The sequence below is a fragment of the Mus musculus genome, chromosome 17 (assembly GCF_000001635.26).
Source record: "Mus musculus strain C57BL/6J chromosome 17, GRCm38.p6 C57BL/6J".
NCBI lineage: Eukaryota > Metazoa > Chordata > Mammalia > Rodentia > Muridae > Mus > Mus musculus.
Window position 1 is genome coordinate 78,009,015 of NC_000083.6, and position 18,949 is coordinate 78,027,963.

Genomic DNA, 18,949 nt, shown 5'->3' on the forward strand with positions numbered 1-18,949 from the left:
AATTGTGTATATTTTCATGTAGTCACAGGAATATTTTTATTTGATGTGCTTCCTCGTTGGCCTCACTGTAGATGTTTAGTTTTTCCCACTCTCTATGGATGTGTGAAGAAGAGGTGGCCTCTTCTTAATTTAGTCATTGGCTGATGAGGTCACTGCAACCACTCGAAATCCACTTTCAACTGGCTTGAATTCTCCAATGATGCTCAACAAAAGCAACATGAACATCTCTCTGGAGAGTATTTACAAATGAGGTCATCTTCTGGGATGCAGAGTCTAGAACCTATACATATCTCTCTTGCAGTGCAATCCATAGCACAGCATTCTCTGGCCTCCTCTGCAGAGCTGAGGAAATTTTTTTCAGAACGAGCTGTGTAAGCTATCTATACTCCACCTATGCAAAAGTAAGCATTCCTAAGCTAAAAAAACAAGAGCAATGACCCTCTGCTTCTCACCCCAAAAAAAGGCATCTTTCTCACTCCTCATCTGTCTGGTCTCTACAGAAAGGAGGCCGTGTGAGACTCGCATGGAACCCAAATCAATGAAGTCTGATTATAAACTCCAACACCATTGCCTAATGAGCTGTATTGCAGGGCTGCCATCACTACCTGTGTCCTAGATCACCAAGCTAACACAACGACTTAACACAATGGTTCTCCACCTTCCTAATTTTGTGAATCCTTGATATTCTTCCTCATGTTCTGTTATTCCCCCAAACATAAAATTATTTTCATTGCTACTTCATAACTGTAATTTGCTCCTGTTGTAATCCTAATGTAAATATCTGTGTTTTCCAGTGGTCTTAGGTGACCCCTGTGAAAAGGTCATTTGACACCAAAGGGATTACGACCCACAGGTTGAGAACCACTAACCTCACAGTTGGATTATGACGATACTATCACTACCTAGATGCTGGATCATTGGGAAAGAACCACCTCAAACTAGATTATGCGACCAGCACCAAAATCAATGTTCTGAGTCATAGAGTCATTATAAATTTCCACACCACTGCCTATGAGCACAGAATACTCAACAGGTCTTTTACCATCTCTCTAATCTTCAATGAACTCATCTGTAAAATGGAGATTATAAAGGAGTTTCCTTCACAGAGGCGTTGGAGGGATTTAAATGACTCAGATTTGTAAGCAGTTACACCAGGGCTAGGACTATATTTTAAATAATGATTTTGTTTGTAACAGTGAAGAATTGTGCTTGCTCACTCAATGGGAGACTGATGAACAGAAAAGAGAGAACCTTCTCCGAGATAATTCCTTAATGACTCTTATTTCATAGTCTCTCAAATCTATTATGATTCTTTTATTCTAATGTCCTTCAGAATCATAGCTAAGAAGACAGGCAGGCTCATTCTGACTATCGCCTCCTTTTGTCCAATGGGATCAACATATCAACATTAGGAGATTACTTCATTACTGGCATCTTCATCTCAAGATAGCTTGTTTCTCCTGGTTACCATGAGTAAGAACCTCAAAGCATGAGCAATGGATTTCATTTCTTCCACTTTCTACAAAACTTAAAGCAATGTGATACACACGAGTAGGTTCTGGATAAATCCCAAGTCATTGAAAGCTAGCTACAAATATAAACTTTGAGCGTTAAGAAAGGGGTCTTTTGTTGTAAACAAATTTGCATATCTGATGTTCATTTCTTTTTCTGAACAATTGATGTTTACAAATGTCCAGAAAACTCAAGAAGCGGCACAGAGCATAAAACCCAAGGAAAGATTATCGCAGGGAAGGACTGGCTTCGAGCCTAACATTGCTTTATCATGGTCCTTGCAAGTAATCAATAGGAAATTCTGTTGCATAGACATAAATCATAATTGAGGTTTCATCAGGTCTGTGCCAGATCTGTGCCTGTTCTAATTCCAGGAGCCTGATGCCAAGGTGCCTTATCAGTCCATATGAAAATACATCTTTTGATGAAATCAAAGAACAGTAGAATTAAGAAGAGAACAAAGGCCTGTGCAGCCAAAGCCAGGTAGACATTTAACTCTTCCATTGGCCAGGGAGCGAGGAGTAATCTTAAGGAGGGATGGCTGGTGGGATGTTCCTCTGCTGATGCTCAGGAGGATCAGGTTTTGTGGTGAGGCTTCTTAAAAAGCTATGTTCAAAGGCCAGTCCCCAAATCATTGAAAACTTAATCTAAACTATATTCCAAAGACATCAAGCAGTTAATGACATGCTGACTGTGCGTTGTTTTTCTTAGGCAAAGGTGGAAAATGTCATTAAAGACTATCTTCTGGGAATGTCTGCAAAGAGGACAAAATTTTAAGGCTTTGATCTTTTTCTCAAAGAAAATGCATCAGAAGTCCAGATTCAGATTGAATAATTTAGTTCTATGCTTACTTATTCTGAGGCACATAATTAGATTTAGATGCAGAACACTGCTGGTAAGTTTATAAGGATCTGGACACTTAAAGTGCTTTGAATATTTATTAAACTGCTTCGATTTTTAAAGAAGAGATTTTTAGTCTGTTGGGGACTGGATTATTAGGAAGAAAATTTTATCTAAACATTTTCAGCAATTCAGGCCTCTTTTGCCATACAAGAGATAGAGAGATACAGAGACAAAAGCAGAGATGGACAGAGAATTCAGATGAGAGTGAAGGCTTGTGCGCCAAGACCTGGAAGACACAAGCAACACACACACACACACACACACACACACACACACACACACACACACACAGACAAATGAGTCTCTTTGCCTGTGTTGCAAAGGACTACATTTTCACAGGTTAGTATATGCAGAGGTGCTCTTACAGACGGTTGGAACTTTAAGCTGTGAGGTCTCATGAGCGATCTTAAGGTGATTGGGAATGTACTTAGGTTGTGTGTGTGTGTGTGTGTGTGTGTGTGTGTGTGTGTGTACATGCACTTTTGCAAGTCTGTGCATGTGCAAATGTATACAGATGTGTGGAAAACCAAAGGAAAACCTCAGATGTCATTCCTCTTGTGCTATTCACCATAGACTCACCTTGTATTTTGAGACGTGATCTCTCATTGGCTTGGAACTCACCAACAAGGTGAAGCTGACTGTCCAGTGAGCCTAGGGGATCTGCCTGTCTCTGTCTCTCCACTGATGAGATTATAAGTACATGACACCACACCTGGCTCTTTTACCTGGCTTTTGAGAATCAATTTCATGGCCTGAAACATGCACAGCGAGTGCTGTACTGAGTGATCGCCGCAGCGACAGGAAGTGTAGTCTTCAGTACAGTTCCCTTCCTCATTGTCTCTTCTGCCTCTACCCTATGACAGGAGTGTCTTCTTGTACCAGTCACCCCCACCATACTGTACCCCTTGCCACAAGGCAAACAGCAACAGCCAACTGATCCCGGACTAGAATCTTCACAGCCAGGAGCCAACATAAATGTTTCTCTTTGGAAGTTAACTAACATATCTGTTACAGTCAGAAGAAGCTAGCATACCACTATACCAGCCACTCTACATATTTGGCTCTTTAAATTCAAAATAATCAGATATATCTACAGTTCAAAAGCCTCATTTGTTCCACTGCTCTAACTGATTCCCCTGTGTTTGGTACAATACATGATACAATATTTTACATGGCTACCCCACAGCAGTCCTTACACTTCTCAGGACAGTACCATTCCTTACACATGCAGAAAGAGCTAATCTTATCCCAGAAGGACGAATCCACTTCTTTCACTCAACATCTTTGAGATATGCCTGATTTCATTATGGTCACAAGTCAGCAAACAGAAAAATCTATGGCCTTCCTGTTGAGCCCAAACACTTGAAAAAAGGACTAATGGGCTTTGATTGGGCCATCAGGCTTCAAGTACATTAAAGCAGAGACGTATAAAGGTTTCTCTGGGTACTTTTGTTCCTATGCTGACATCTTTGAAATTCTATGTTTAGTATAAAGCATTTGCTCTTAGTGATCTGCACTGTTTATAAAATATGAGTAGTAGAGCAAAACAGAGCTTCTTTCTGATTGCTCTCCATTCTCTCTCCCACCCTCAGCAACTCTACTCCCTACAAGTCCCTTGCCCACATTCATATCTGTGTGTGTGTGTGTGTGTGTGTGTGTGTGTGTGTGTGTGTGTGTTTGTGTGGGTGTGCAGCTAACCCATGAAGCCTGAGGAGCTCACAATTACAGACAATGACTCCTCCTCTCCCAGTGTCCATGAATAGCCAGTACTTCCCCAGGAAGGAGTAAGACCCCATAAGTCCCTTCTCCACCCATGACTGACTATTGACAGGCGCGGTACAAGCAATCACCCCAGCTGTGATGTGGATGGTTCAGATGATTGATCGCCTTTGTAAGACTTGTTCTTTATTGCCATTCATTGTTTTCCTGCCACTGTGCTAAATTATTTTTACATGTTTGTCCTCATTTCCTTTAACAAAGTCATTATTGTTATCTCTGTTTCACAGATGGACAATGCTGGCCTGGTCACACATCTGGCACATGGCAGGGCTGGCCTCAATAACTTGTCTGGATGATTCTAATGCCCAGACTCTTATTCATTCCTCCAAACCTTATCCTTGACATACTAATCATGGACTACAAGCTCATAAACAGTTCACCTGATTTTATATTCCATCCACTTTCCAGAATTAGGAATCTTTCATCTTTCTGATGGAGAACTATGGGTCCATGAATAATATCAAATCCTTTTAAGTCTCCCCATAAGAAATTGTTTTCATTTCTCAATACTCCTACATCAAATTGCTGTGGCCCTTTTCTGGTTGGATTATTTGACACTCTATACATCATCAAGACTGAAATCTGAATCTCTGGTCCTTGGATCAATGGTTTTGTCACATGCCTAATAATTGGTATGATCTGAATAGGTCATTTCCTAAACATCATAAATTTACCACTAATATTTATGATTGCTGCTGCTACTAAATATGAGACAGAATGTTAGCAAGTGTTTTGAAAATAAATGGTTATATTATGTTCTCTTTTTTTGAAACATTTGCTGTTGTAACACTTAGTTATGTTTAAGTGTGTGTGTGTTGGGGGGTGTCATATGTAGATGTGAATGCAGGGGCCCTCAGGGACCAGAAGAGGGCACTGGGTCACTGGAAGCTGGAGTTGAATGTACAGGTGAATGTGATCTGCATCATATGGACTCTGGTAACTGAACTTGAATCCTCTGCAGGAGCAGGACATGCTCTTAACTACTAAGTTATCTCTTCAGACCTCCCACAGCTTTATTGCATATCAAATATATTGCTTCATTATTTATAACAGAATAAATATTTTTAAAGAATTAAAATTGGATTACTGGAAGGAGAAATTCATATGCTAGTTAAATAACTTAGAAAGAAAAATGTTTGAGCCTTTCAGAAATATCTTATGCAACAAAAACAACGTATTTCAAGTGTGTATTATCTAATCAAATTTTGAAGAATGTCTAGCAATAGAGATTTTGAAATTTCAGCACAAAAGAAAGTTTTCAATGTCAGGAAAATACAGCCATGATTAACAGCTATTGCAAATATTGTATTCAAATATTATGTTCTCTAACTTAATAAATAATGTCTATATAATATTTTTGCATATGTGTAGCCTTGTATCACTAATTTCCTTTTTAGATCAACTTCATTTAAATAGAATTTAATTTACATAGGCAATATAAACAGTTGTATCATTTGTTTTCAATTGAATCTGTTCATTGGCAGTTTCATACGTGTCTATAGTATATACTCACCATTCCTTTCCCCCCTCATTCCTATCCCCATGTCATCCTGTCCAACCTCCCCCCTCCCGGCAAATCACTCTCACACTCATTCATATTTGTCTTGTTTTTGACCCACCACAAATCAGGCCCATCTGTATAACCATGAGTATGCATCCCAGTAGACTCAGCAGTGGGTACACAAGGAAAAACAAAGCTCTCCCTGAATCTCTTAATAGCTCCGCACTAAAAGGCAGGACTCTACAAACCCCAATCCCGTCTTGGCTGATTGTTGATATATTTAAAATACATAATCTTGTGTTCGCCTAGTGCAAATATGTGTTGTAAACTAATAGTTATAGCAATTGCAAACTAATTACAGCTCTAGAGAATGGCATTGTACAATTCACCCAACCTTCTGGCTCTGATGTACTTTCTGACTCCCCTTCCTTCATGTTTCCTAAGCCTTGGAGGAGGAATCTTGTTTGTGGATGAGCCCACAGTCATCATTTATTTTCAGCTTCTTGGGTGGTCATGTGTCTCTGCATTCACTACCACTCAATGTAAGGAAAGATATCTCTGACTCAGGATAAGAGCAGCTTGTCTATGAATGCAGGCAGAGGTGTGTAGAAGACGGTTTGATGCTAGGTCAGTTTAGTTAAACAACAATAAGTTCTTAAAACAGATCTACAACCTCTCAAGGCCTATGTTGTCACCTGGTGGTTGTCTCCTGCCTTAGTGTAAATCTAAAATCTAGTCAAAGGACTGTTGGTTGCCCCCATAAAAGTTAATCCACTATTCCACTGGTAGGAACAAACAGCCCAATTCAAAAATGGAATACAGATAATCAGCCACCAAACCCAGACACTATTGCACAATGCCAGAAAGCTTTTGATGAAGGGACCCTGATATAGCTGTCTCCTGTGAGGCTTTGCCAGTGCCTGGCAAATACAGAAGTGGATGCTCACAGTCATCTATAGGATGGAACACAGGGCCCCCAATGGAGAAGCTAGAGAAAGCAGCCAAGGAGCTGAAGAGGTCTGCAACCCTATAGGTGGAACAACAGTATGAACTAACCAGTACCCCCAGAGCTCATATCTCTAGCTGCATATGTAGCAGAAGATGGCCTAGTTGGCCATCACTGGGAAGAGAGGTCCCTTGGTATTGCAAACTTTATATGCCCCTATACAGGGGAACACCAGGGCCAAGAAGCAGGAGTGGGTAGGTAGGGGAGCAGGGCAGAGGGAGGATATAGGGAACTTTCGGGATAGCATTTGAAATGTATATAAAGAAAATATCTAATGAAAAATAAACAAAAAAAATGGAATACAGAACTGAACAGAGAGGTCTCAATAGAAGAATTAAGAATTACAGGTGGCTAGGAAACAAATGGAAAAGGGCTCAATATACCTAGCCAATCTGAGAAGGAGATTAAAACTACATTAAGACTCCACCTTTCCCCAGTCAAAATGGTCATCATGAAGAATACCAACAACAAACTACTGCTGTGGATATGGAGAGAGGATAATCCTTACACACTGATGCTGTGATGTAAACTGGTGCAGATAGACACTTTGGAAGTCAGTCTAGAGAGTTCTCAAGATTAAAAATGAAACAAACATAGGCCCCAGCTACACAGCTCCTGGACATTTACCTAAAGGATTTTAAGTCATACTATAGACCCATATTCAGTGCTGTCCTCTCTAGCCAGGAGAATGGACACAGCCTAAATCACCAACAACTACTGAATATATACTGGACATCTAGTTCATGTCAAAATAGAATTTTATTTAGGTGGAAAAAAAGTATGAAATCTGCTGAGAAATAGAACCAGAAAATTTCTCCTCAGTGAGATAAGCACAACCCAGAAGGACAAATACTGCATATTGTCTTTCATATGCAGATACCAGCATCAACTCTCTAGTTCTGTTTAGCATAGACTACCTATAGAACTTAAGAAAACTAGGAAAGGAATGTGGGGAGATGATGTCTAAAAGAGAAAGTGGAAAAAAGGAAAGGAAAGAGGGGAAATTGTGTAAGTTAATGGAAAGTTTAAAGCAGGAAGAAGCCAATGAAACTTAGAAGATGAAGGTGGACATGGTGGGAGGAGGTTATCATGGCAAAGGAGAAATAACTTTACTATGTGGAAGTCTGGTATCTTGTAACCCAAATTAAATATATATATATGTATGTATACACACACACACACACACACACACAAGATGGGTTGGAGGGAGTTAAGCTGCATAGCTAGATGATGCTGCTCCTAGAAGCATGGGGTTACTGAATGTAGTTTCTAGTTCCAGGTGTGAAATTTGTTTTTCCCCACAGGCACAGAAACCCCAGTAACACCCAATACAATACAGGCTCCTGCCAATCCTCTTGGTTGCCTGCCAGATCTATAAGATAAGACCATATTGCACCTACCACACACTTTGGTTACATGATATAGCGCAAGCTTGAAGGAAGCTGGAAATGTCTTCCCTGATGCATAGTAGTCAAGACTTCAGAGGGTGTGAGGAGGGCTACTGGTAGAGAAGAGACATTCCTGGTCTTGCCAAGGTCAGCCTGCCAAGAAAGCTGGAGGCACACATTTCTATAAAACTGAGAGATGTGAAAGAAAATAACAAAGCAAATCCTCAGAAAGGTCTTCAAAAGGAAACAGTGAGGAATGCCTACTTACTGTCATGTGGAACAAAAGATAACCCTCATTAAGTAATATTGACCTATTTCTGAATGAGTTAAGGCAATAAGTACTGGAGCAAAAATCATAGACACAGTGAAGCTGAAACACCAATGTGAGAAGCAGCTGTTTGGTAAACAAAATATACTGTGTTAGAGGTCATACTGTTTAAGCTAACTCCAAGATGTTTCATTATGAAGGATTGCAAACAAAAATGCCCACAGGGAAGAGATAGATAATTTAATGAGTGAAGATACTGACAGTACAAAACATAACAATTCAATTTGAAATGACTGGCAGAAGAATACTTTTGTAGGAGGATCTCTTGTATGGCTTGGCAAGCTATTCCAACCCCTACCTGGCATCACACCATTGTGAGATTTTCTTTTATAAATCTGATGCAATAAATAACCACCAAAACTCTTGTTCTAGGATTTCATCTCCCAGGGCCAATTAAGCTTCCTAGTTTATCTTGGAGTTAAGAATGACAAGGTAATCTTAATCTAGAACTAACTGCAGCACAAGAAACACTAGGACCTCTGTCCAGTGAGACAACCATAACTGTTTATTTTAAAACAACTCTGGAAGTAGTTTGGAGATCACACAGCATCTGAAGGCACATTTAGTGAGAAAATTTACTAAATCTCTATCAGAAAAGTAAGTCTGTAATGTTTGAGCTTCAACACATTCCTCTCCTGTACCTGGCTAGCATGATACAAGTTTTACTCAAAATCGATGTGGCCATGAAGTCAAGATTTCATCTCTGTCTCATTAGCCTTGAGTCTAAGACAATTATGTCTCCTCTTAAAGATCTGAACAGCAACTTTTTTATATTCTCTAGTGCTGCTATAAATCACTCTTCTAGGCAAGAAAAGCTGAGATATTTGGGAATGTCTTCTACCCAAGCCCTACTCATATGATAGAATGTCTACCTTGGGTATGGTGTGATAAAGATAACAGCTCTTGATCACTCTCACCTATGTGCATTTATAGAGCAAAAATTCTAAGCCCAGACCAAAGGCCACAGCCATTCCAGTCCAACATCCTTTCTCTAAATCAGAAGCATCATGCAGTGAAGTTCAGGCTGCTATCCTCACCTTCATATCTAAACAATGTCTCTGGGGGTGTGGGGTGGGGGTAGACTCAAGAAGAAAACGTCTTGCATATATCACTAAGATGACTTCATTTGGAATAACATGGACAAGTCCACAGACAGTGTTAAAAACAATAACTATTCTGGTTATAGGCAATTAAGAAGAGAAAGGTGTTCTTATAAAAGCAGTAAGTTAAATCTTACATTACCTAGAAGTTTAAGTGATAACAAGGTCAAAAGAGCCTTCCTCAAAACTGTTCTCAAAGACTTCCTTCTGTAAAAAGTACCATGGTTATTTGCATCTGACTTTGTAGTAATCCTCCAAGCAGATCATGGTCAAATAAAAAAGACCAATAATTTGGCCATTAGTTCAACATGCCAGTGGTATGTACTCACTTGTAAGTTGACATTAGCCATAAAGTATAGGATACCAGTACAGACCCCAAGAAGCTAATTAACAAGGAAGGGCCAAGGAAGAATGCTTGGATCTTACTCAAAAGAGGAAGTAAAACAGTAATCAGAGGTTGATGGAGGGAGGAAACTGGGTAGGAGAGGGGATGGAGAGTGGAACAGGAAAAGAAGAGCCAAAGAGAGAGGGCCTGGAGAGTGAATGTAAATCTAGGGGAGGAGGACCAAGGCATCTCTAGGAAGTGCCACAGCCTTAGATGAGGGAGGATGAAAGGAGTTTATGAGGGTGACTCCAACTGTGGGTGATATGGACCCTGAAGTGGCATCTCCTGTATCCAGGAAGGACTCCTAGTGGAAGAATAAGGACACCAACCCACCCACAAAACCTTCAACCCAAAATTTGTCTTGCCTACAATACGTGCAGGAACAAAGATATAGCAGAGACTGACAGAATGGCCAACCAATAAAAGGCTCAACTTGAGAACCATCCCAAGAGCAAGAACCAATCAAGACCTGTAACATGAGCAAGAACCAATCCCTGACACTATTAATGATACTGTCTTATGCTTGCAGATAGCAGCCTAGCATAACTGTTCTCTCAGAGGCTCTACCTAGCAACTGACTGAAATCGATGCAGAGACTCATAGCCAAACATTAGAAGGAGTTCAGGGACTTTTATGAAAGAGCTAGAAGAAGAATTGACGGCCCTGGAGGGAATAGGATCACCACAAGAAGACCAAAGGAGTCAATTAACCAGGACGCTTTGGAACTCTCAAGAATGAACCACCAACCAACAAGCATACATGGACTGGACAGAGGCCCTCAGCACATGTGTACCAGATGTATAGCTCAGTCTCCATGTGTGTCCTCCAAAACTGGAGCAGAAACTGTCCCCAAAGCTGTTGGCTGATTGTGGAGTCTGTTCTCCCAACAGGGCTGCTTGGCCTGGTCTCAGTGAGGAGAGGATGGACCTAGCCCTGCAAAGACTTTGTGCACCAGGGTGGGGGGATATCCAGGGGTCCCTTCCTCTCAAAGGAGAAGAGAAGGGGTTAGGGAGAGAGACTCTGTTAAAGGAGGACCAGGAGTAGGAGCAACAATTGAGATGTAAAAGATAGATAGATAGATAGATAGATAGATAGATAGATAGATAGATAGATAGGTAGGTAGGTAGGTAGACTATAAATAGAATAAAAAACTATAAAACTCTTTAAAGGACAAAAATTCACATGGAATCACTTTTGATTTTGAATTAGGAAATGAATTTTTATTTCATTGTTTAGAAGTTTGTAGGTATTTTGATTTGTTTTGTTTTTTGTTTTGTTGTTACTGGCTATGATCCCAACAAGGAAAAATAATAATATATAATAAATGTCCTAGTTAGGGTTTCTATTGTTACAATGAAACACCATAACCAAAAGCAAGCTTTTGAGGAGAGGGTTTATTCAGCTTACACATCCCATGTCCACGTTGTATTCCATCACTGAAGGAATCCAGGACAGAAACTCAACATGGAAGAAACCTGATGATACTGTGGCCAGTGAGCCGAGCTATGCTGCTTACTGGCTTACTCTTCATGGCTCTTGAAGTCCCACCCTTCCCTGAGGACCCATTGACAGTTGATGACTGCTGAAGAAGGAAGGGTTAATTTCTTGGGGTATGTGGTCCTGAGAGGCTATCTGCACTCCAGTAGATCTTCCTGTTCCTATTTAGATATGAGCAACACTAAATGGACTCAGTATTAAACTGACAGAAACAGACAGACAGACAGACAGACAAAGACAGAGAGTCATAGAGACAGAGGGAGGGGAAGAGAGAATATGAAGTAGGGAGGGATAGGAGATAAAATAGATGGGAAGAAACGTAGTATAAATTGGATCTCAACACATTTTATTCATATATGATTATTAAATAAAATGTGTACATATCCAAGAATATTTTAGGCATCCCACATTTGTCTTTAAGAAAACACATTTGGTGAGTAAAGAAAAGGAATTAGATTTAGGAAGAGTTGCAGGATACTAATATGAGGAAAGCATACACAAAAGTAGAAACACTAAAAGAAATAATTTTTAAAGTAAGAAAACAAAATTTTCTCACAAAAGTTGACAAAACTTTCACCATCATTTCAGAAGAAAGAATCGTGTAATAAGATCAATATTTTTAAAACTATTAAAACAGAGTTCTGCTTTTTATTTATAAGTATTAAATATGTTTGCTGCCCTGCATTAAAAATAATGTAATTCAAAAAAACTATCATAATGATACTAGAAAGTATCAATAATGCCTGGTTTACATTAAGCTTTTTATAGCCTCTTTAGAATTTTATCCTGAGAAATAAATCTGTTGGCACCTGGTAAGACAGAGAAGTTTAGAACCTACATTGGTGCCACAATTTATGTTCTCTGAGGAACCAAAATGAAGAATTTTGAAGATGTCTTGAAGTTTACACCACAGCCACAGAGGCACGTGGACAAAACAGGAGGAAACCTATCTGCCTTGCTTCCTTTGACTGCTGACTGATTTATACTTCAGGTTGGCCAGGATTTAGTATGCCCAGATATTTGACTAAACATTACTCTGTGTGTGTGTGTGTGTGTGTGTGTGTGTGTGTGTGTGTGTGTGTGTGTGTGTGGTGTGTGTGTTTATGTCTTTGTCTGTGTTTGTGTGTGTGTCTCTCTCTCTCTCTCTCTCTCTCTCTCTCTCTCTCATGTGTGTGTGTCTGTGTGTGTCTGTGTGTGTGTGTACACTCATTTGCACTCACACACGTGAGCATGCTTGTACGTGTGTATATGTATGTGTTTCTGGATGAAATTCTCATTTGAATTTCATGCTCTGAAGAAAGCAGTAGATGTATGATAGGTAGGCCATAAATCTCCAGTGGCTTTGATGAGAGCCAAAAGGCTAAGAGGAAATCTTCATGGCCCAGTGCTTGAGTGGGAGCCGTGATTGTCTTCTTCCCCTCTGGTGCTGGTTACTTCTCTCATCCCCGAAACAAAAATATCTGACCCGAGGAATTCACGGAAGCAGAGGCCTCTTTTCACTTGTGTCCAGAGGGAATAGCCTATTGGGGTCAGGCAGGAAGACTTGGTGGCTAGAGTAAATCAGTCATCAACGGCAGGAGCTTGCACCAGCTGGTTTTTATATGATGCCAACCAGGAAACAAAGATCATACCAGAATTAGCCTGAGCCACAAACTTTAAAGATCTAGCCCCAGTGACACACCTCTGCTGGCCTAGACCCACCCCAAAACAGACACCAGTTGGGGACCAAGTGTTCAAATGAATGAGCCTACAGGGAGAATTTTATATTCAAACCATAACAGCCACTGTTCTACTCAGATTGAACCAACAGCTCTCTTGGATTTGCCCTCCAGATTCATCCTGAAGTTACACACCAGCTCCCTGCATCTACAATAAGCTGGACTTGGACTGAACCTCTTTCAATGTGCAAGCCAATTTCTCCCTAATAAATATGCTTCTCTGAAGAACACTATTACTTCTGTTTCTCTGGAGAACACTGGCTAACATAAATGTTTAATGTTTGGCTTTTCTTCCAGACTACAAAGTTTATATTAATCTGTGAGGAACCATTACTGTCAATCCTTTGATTGTATTAAGGGTGTAATTATTTCATATTACATAATGATATAATATTCGTGTAAAATATTACTTCATTAAAATAATATTCATAATATCCTTTAATTTTTATAACCCTATTTTGGCTTTTGTAAAAGTTTTAATCTAGGAGTCTTACATAGTAGTAATGGCTCAATTTTGCCCATGGTTTGGAAAAATCTGATGGAAAAACTCAAACGACAAATCAGAACATTTAGCCATCTATTAATTTATAATGTTGCTGTGATCATGTGTGTGTGTGTGCTGTGTGTGTGTGTTTGTGTGTGTGTGTGTGATTTGTTTTGTGTGTGTGTGTGTGTGTGTGTGTGTGTGTGTGTGTGTGTGTACATGCACATGTGTGCATGAACCTATGAATATCAGGGGTCAGAGATCAACATCAAGTATGTTAGGTGTCATTCCTCAAGTGACACTAACAACTTTTTTTCTTTTTGAAACAGAGCCTTTCATTGGCATGGAACTCACCAAGCAGGCTAGGCTGACCACTGAGCCCCAGGGATCATTCTCTGTCCACTTTTCCAGCCCTGTTGCAAATGTGAGCCACCAATTAAGATGTGTTCTAGTACTGAACATGAGCCCTTAGGATTGCCTAAGCCGTCTTGCCAGTCCCTGATTGGGTTGATCATGAACTGTACTTGTACCCTGGATCAATCACATGGACGTGGGTGATGATTTTCCCTATCTTTCCTCGCTATCATTCAAATCAAATAAGATCTGAGAGCATGTTTTCAGAGAAAGAAGGCATATCATAGAGATATCATTTTACTGTGTTTAAGTAGCTATGTGCTATTAATATTTTACGCTTAAGTCATCCTGGTGACATTATAGAGAAAAATGAAACTAGCTGATGATCAAGAATACATCCTCCACATTAGAATAAAATTTGAAAGTACACAATTCAAAAAAAAATCACTAGATCATTTTCTGCTTCTTTGAACATTATAGTATAATGCGGAATGAGAATTAAACTTGTTATATGCATGGAGCAGATGGGCTATTAAATTAATTTAATGTAACCAAGCCTGATGAGAGGTAGCATTGTTTATTGACATAAAAAGCCTCTCCACTCTTGTAATATCATTGACAGTTGCCCCAAAACTTCAAAGTCCAGCGCTAGGTCAAAGAGCCTAGCTATTATGTGTATACTGACTAGGTGAAAGACATTTATGTACAAATACTAGTACTGCACATAAAAACATGAAGGCACTTCTGTCATTTAGGGTTTCAATACCATGTCATTAGGAGCCTGAAACATAAGTCAATTGAGAACTTGGAGATGTTCCAGGGAAAAGCAGTGAAATAATTAGAGTTGGAAAATAGGTGCTATAAATCATGGCTCCGGGACTTGGGAGTCACTTAACCCAAAAGCGAAAGCCACACGCATGCACTGCATTCCTGTATCCAGAACTTGAAGTGGTTAAGATTTGCACAAGCAGAAAGATTTTGAGGAAAACAGAAACAAGGATATCCTCAAAGCTTTGTTTTATTTCTATAAATATATAATCCTCTCTCATTTTGAAAGGGACCAACAGCATGCCTAGCACAAGCAGGATGTGCACTCACTCATCGAATGACAGGAAAGGCCAAGAACCTGGCTAAGCATTGGGGAGAGAAGCGAATAGAGTGTGACCCTTAACCTCCAGGATCACTCTGCAAACAGAAGTGCTGTGTCTGTAATCAGAGAATGTGTGACAACCCTTAGTGAATCCCAGGATAGACGGAATGCAATCACATTTGCTTAGGAGACTGAGGGCTGGAGACCTTGTGCTTCATGGAGGTCTCAGACCTATAAAACGACCTTGCTGACAGAAGCAGACAGGACATTACCATTCTGCTTGTCTGGGAAACCAAGTACAGAGAATCCAGGCAGGAGACAGTGAGAGCAAGTAATCGCTTAACAACTGTAACCTGCTCTGCTTTGTCAGATAAATGTATTTTTTTCCATTAGACTCCAAGCTGTTATCAATAGAAAATCCATTATATTGATTGATGTGATGTGTGTGAGGAGGGATGATGTCATCCAAGTCACAAGCACACACATGCGCACTCACATGCTCCCTTGCACCAATGAAGTCTTTGTATCCATAAACGGGTTTAATTTCATCTGTAACTTAAATAAACAATAAAGGATTTCATCTCTACTTTTTCTCTTACACTACACATAGAGAGACAGGAGATCAGGGCTAATGTTTAGCTGCTTTCAGGTTTCTGTTTTAGATAAAAAAAAAAAATACCAGTCAAGTTGCCAGAAAGTAGTTTTTGTCCATATTATCGCCACCACATATACCCCTTTCCCTTGTGTTTGAAGCAGTGTGGTTTCATGGATTTTGAATCATTTTGGAATTTTTTTTAATCTTATATCATTACACACAAAATTTTGGGAGCAAAGCTTGTTGTTGGGGTCCAGGCAAATAGCAGGATAGAATAGATCTTCATGCTGTACTGGAAAGGGGGAATCGACAATTTAACACTTTTCATTGTCCCACGTCTCTGTGATCTAAGCATGCTTTAAAAAATGACTTCTAAATTTCAGATTTTATAATCTGGAATGACTTGTCTTATTTTTCTGTCTCACCAGTGGACTGAAATAAAGAAAAAATAATTCCTTTTTCTCTTTTGAAGGCACAGTGGAGAAACTTCACAGAAGACAAATATTGAGACTACGTGGGACAATTCCTCAAAGTATAATGGTATTTCTTAGGTTTTCAGGGAAATTGCACTAGAACACCTTAGACCTTTGCTATCATCTGACCATAGTCTCAAAATGTTCTCCTCTTATCTTACCACATGACTGGGAATCACCTTAAAATGCAATATTTGAAGATGAATGCTCCAGGATCCACATCCCCTGCGTCCTAATTGTAATTGTATCCAATTTGTCTCTAGCAGCAAAATGACACAAAAGCTGCCCTTTTCCCCTGCTTGCTTTTCCTCCTCTCCTTGCACAGAGCTCTATAATAAATGAAGAGTGTGCAATTATGCCTGGGGGTTCCCATCTGCTTACGATTACCTCTCTGCGCTTGCCCACAGGAAGACACTGGGAAGTCACCGAAAAGAAGGGCGATTTCTTAGCCACCCATTTAGAAGAATGTCAGCTGCCCTAGCATGATTTACAGCGTGAGCACGAGGATCTGAAAAAAGAAAAAAAAAAAAAAAAGGCTACCAGCCCCACTGCTCTACTGCATTCTGGAAACTTCTGAGTTATTTTTATTGAAAGAGCGTGCTCATCTAAACGTGGAGCTTCTGCCCAGCATCTGAACAATTCTCTGCGTGTCACGCTAACCTAAGAATGGATAAATTGGATCCCATCATATTAACAAACACTGATCTGTTCTGACACCACTGAGGAGAAAGTTTGAGTGCAGGGACTGGTATAAACGGCCCTGGGCATACGAGAAGCTGATCTTTTCAGAGAAAAGCTGCCTGAGAAAAAGCTCATCTCCCCTAAAGCTGCCCATGCATGCGGAAGAGGGGCATCATAAGCTCAAATCCCAAGGAAAATGGCCCAGGTTAAGTGGTAAAAATGTATTTGATCGAGTTATATGGGCAAGTAGATGCTGGGGTGTGGGAGGCCTAGAGGGAAGAAAGGGCAGGGCTAATGGGGATGTTCAGGAAAGTCACATTGCTGGGGTTGCAGATAACCTTGGAATGTCTTGTGTTAAAGGCTGAATCTATTCAAAGATTGGTAGATGGAAGCGGCTGCCATCAGTGAGAAACCCTGCCCTAGTAGGGCTGAGTCTAAATTGACTCAAGCGGATGCACAGAGGCATCCTGTAACTGTCAGGTGCTTTAGACTCTTCCCAGCCAGTTCAACATTATAGTCAATAATGTATATTCAACATTTGCCTTTTAGCTTCTCTTTACTGATCAGATCCTGGCTAAAACAGGTGAAAATTTCTTAAGAAAACTCCTGACAAAATAAAAGTTTTCTTCCATCTACATAATAATTGTGTTCCTAAGAAATTCAGTGGTTATAAAATGGTATGAAAGTAAAAATCTTGTGTATTTGTATGTAGAATAAAAAAAACTATAATATTTTCCAATGCCTATAGATACCATTCAGAGCTGAACAGCTATACACATGCCTGGCAATTGTACCTAGCATAACTCTGTCTGTGGTGGGGAACAACAGTTCTACCCACTACCGTGTGATCACAATTGCTTGTATTATCTCTATGTGCCACAAATTCTAACCTGTGTGTGACACTGTTGTGTGCAATAGAAGATGACCCTTCACTTTGTTGAACTATCCCACCGATGCATTGAGCATCCCTGGCCTCAACTAATTTTGACAGTACCATGCTCAATCATTTTGACAACCCAAAACACACCACAGAACAACCTACTTTGTATCTGAGAACAATTCATTCACATCTTATGCCTCTGATCTCTGTATTATTTATTATCACCATTTTTATTGTGCTAATAATACTTAATATAAGAACTACATGTTTGAAAAGATTTTTAATATCTTGGTTTCCTTAAGTTTTGAGAGTTTCAAATATTAAATTTTTGTTTTATTTTGCTTTTATATCTTGAAATATAGTACAGTTACGTCATTTTCTCTCTTTCCTATCTTGACTCCAAGCCCTGCCATCACCCATCTCAAATTCAAATTCATTTTCTTTGTTATTGTTACACACACATGCTCACACACATATCCATAGATAAATAAATTGCTACATATGTTTTGTGTTACTTATATGCCTATAATTTCGGAACAAACCAACTTGTACTGGATAACCAATTAGGAAGCTCCTCTCTGGGGAAAACTCTTTCTCTTCTCAGCATTTCTTATTTTCCTGGAGTTCTTAATGATGGTGGCTTGTGTGTTTTGATTATATTTATGATCTTCCCCATTTCCTCCCAGAATCATTCCCATTCAATACCCAAACGATCGTGTGTCCTCAGTCATCATTTTAAAATACACCAAATACAATTCCTTCTGCCTGCATAATCTCAGCTGTGTGACCATCCACTGGAGAGTGCTCCACCTAAGAAGAGCCACACCTCTAAAGAAAAGTGACTCTCCTTTCTGAGCAGCTATCAACCACTCACTGCTCCACAGCTAAAGGTCAGACTTTACACCCACCTCCCCATTTTGATGCTGGGATTTTGTCTCTTTGGAGCTTCCATGGGACCCATGCATGCTGCCACACTGCATTGAGTTCATATGTGCAGCTGCCCTGTGGTTTCTGGAAAGCCCTCTTTTCTTGAAGTTATCCAACATCTCCAACCCTTGCAGTCTTCCAGCCCCAACTTCTGAAATGATACTTTACTCTCTAAATGAATGAATATGATGTAGATGTCCCCTTGAGGACTGAGTACTCTACAGTAACATGTCCTCTCCATCTTTAACATTTGTTGGTCTCTTTGTTAGTCACCACCTACTGCCAAGAGAAGCTTCCCTGATAAATGTTTACTAGATGCACAAATCTGTGGCTTTGATGAAAAGCTGT

General features: G+C 39.9%; 1 long non-coding RNA gene across 6 annotated transcripts in view; it reads left to right on the forward strand.

Moving 5' to 3' along the window:
* Positions 1–18,564, forward strand: part of Gm32076 — a 38,039-nt gene extending 19,475 nt beyond the window's left edge. For 2 of the 6 annotated variants that reach the window (XR_385772.2, XR_001782140.1), the window contains exons 4-5: positions 1,887–1,995; positions 4,422–5,468. This is a non-coding gene — a long non-coding RNA (predicted gene, 32076). Of the gene's footprint in view, positions 1–1,886; positions 1,996–4,421; positions 5,469–13,930; positions 14,026–16,112; positions 16,181–16,520 lie in introns of those variants that run through there. The other 4 variants (XR_876965.1, XR_876964.1, XR_876963.1 and 1 more) reach the window with 4 other exon arrangements.
* Positions 18,565–18,949: the final 385 nt, after the last annotated feature.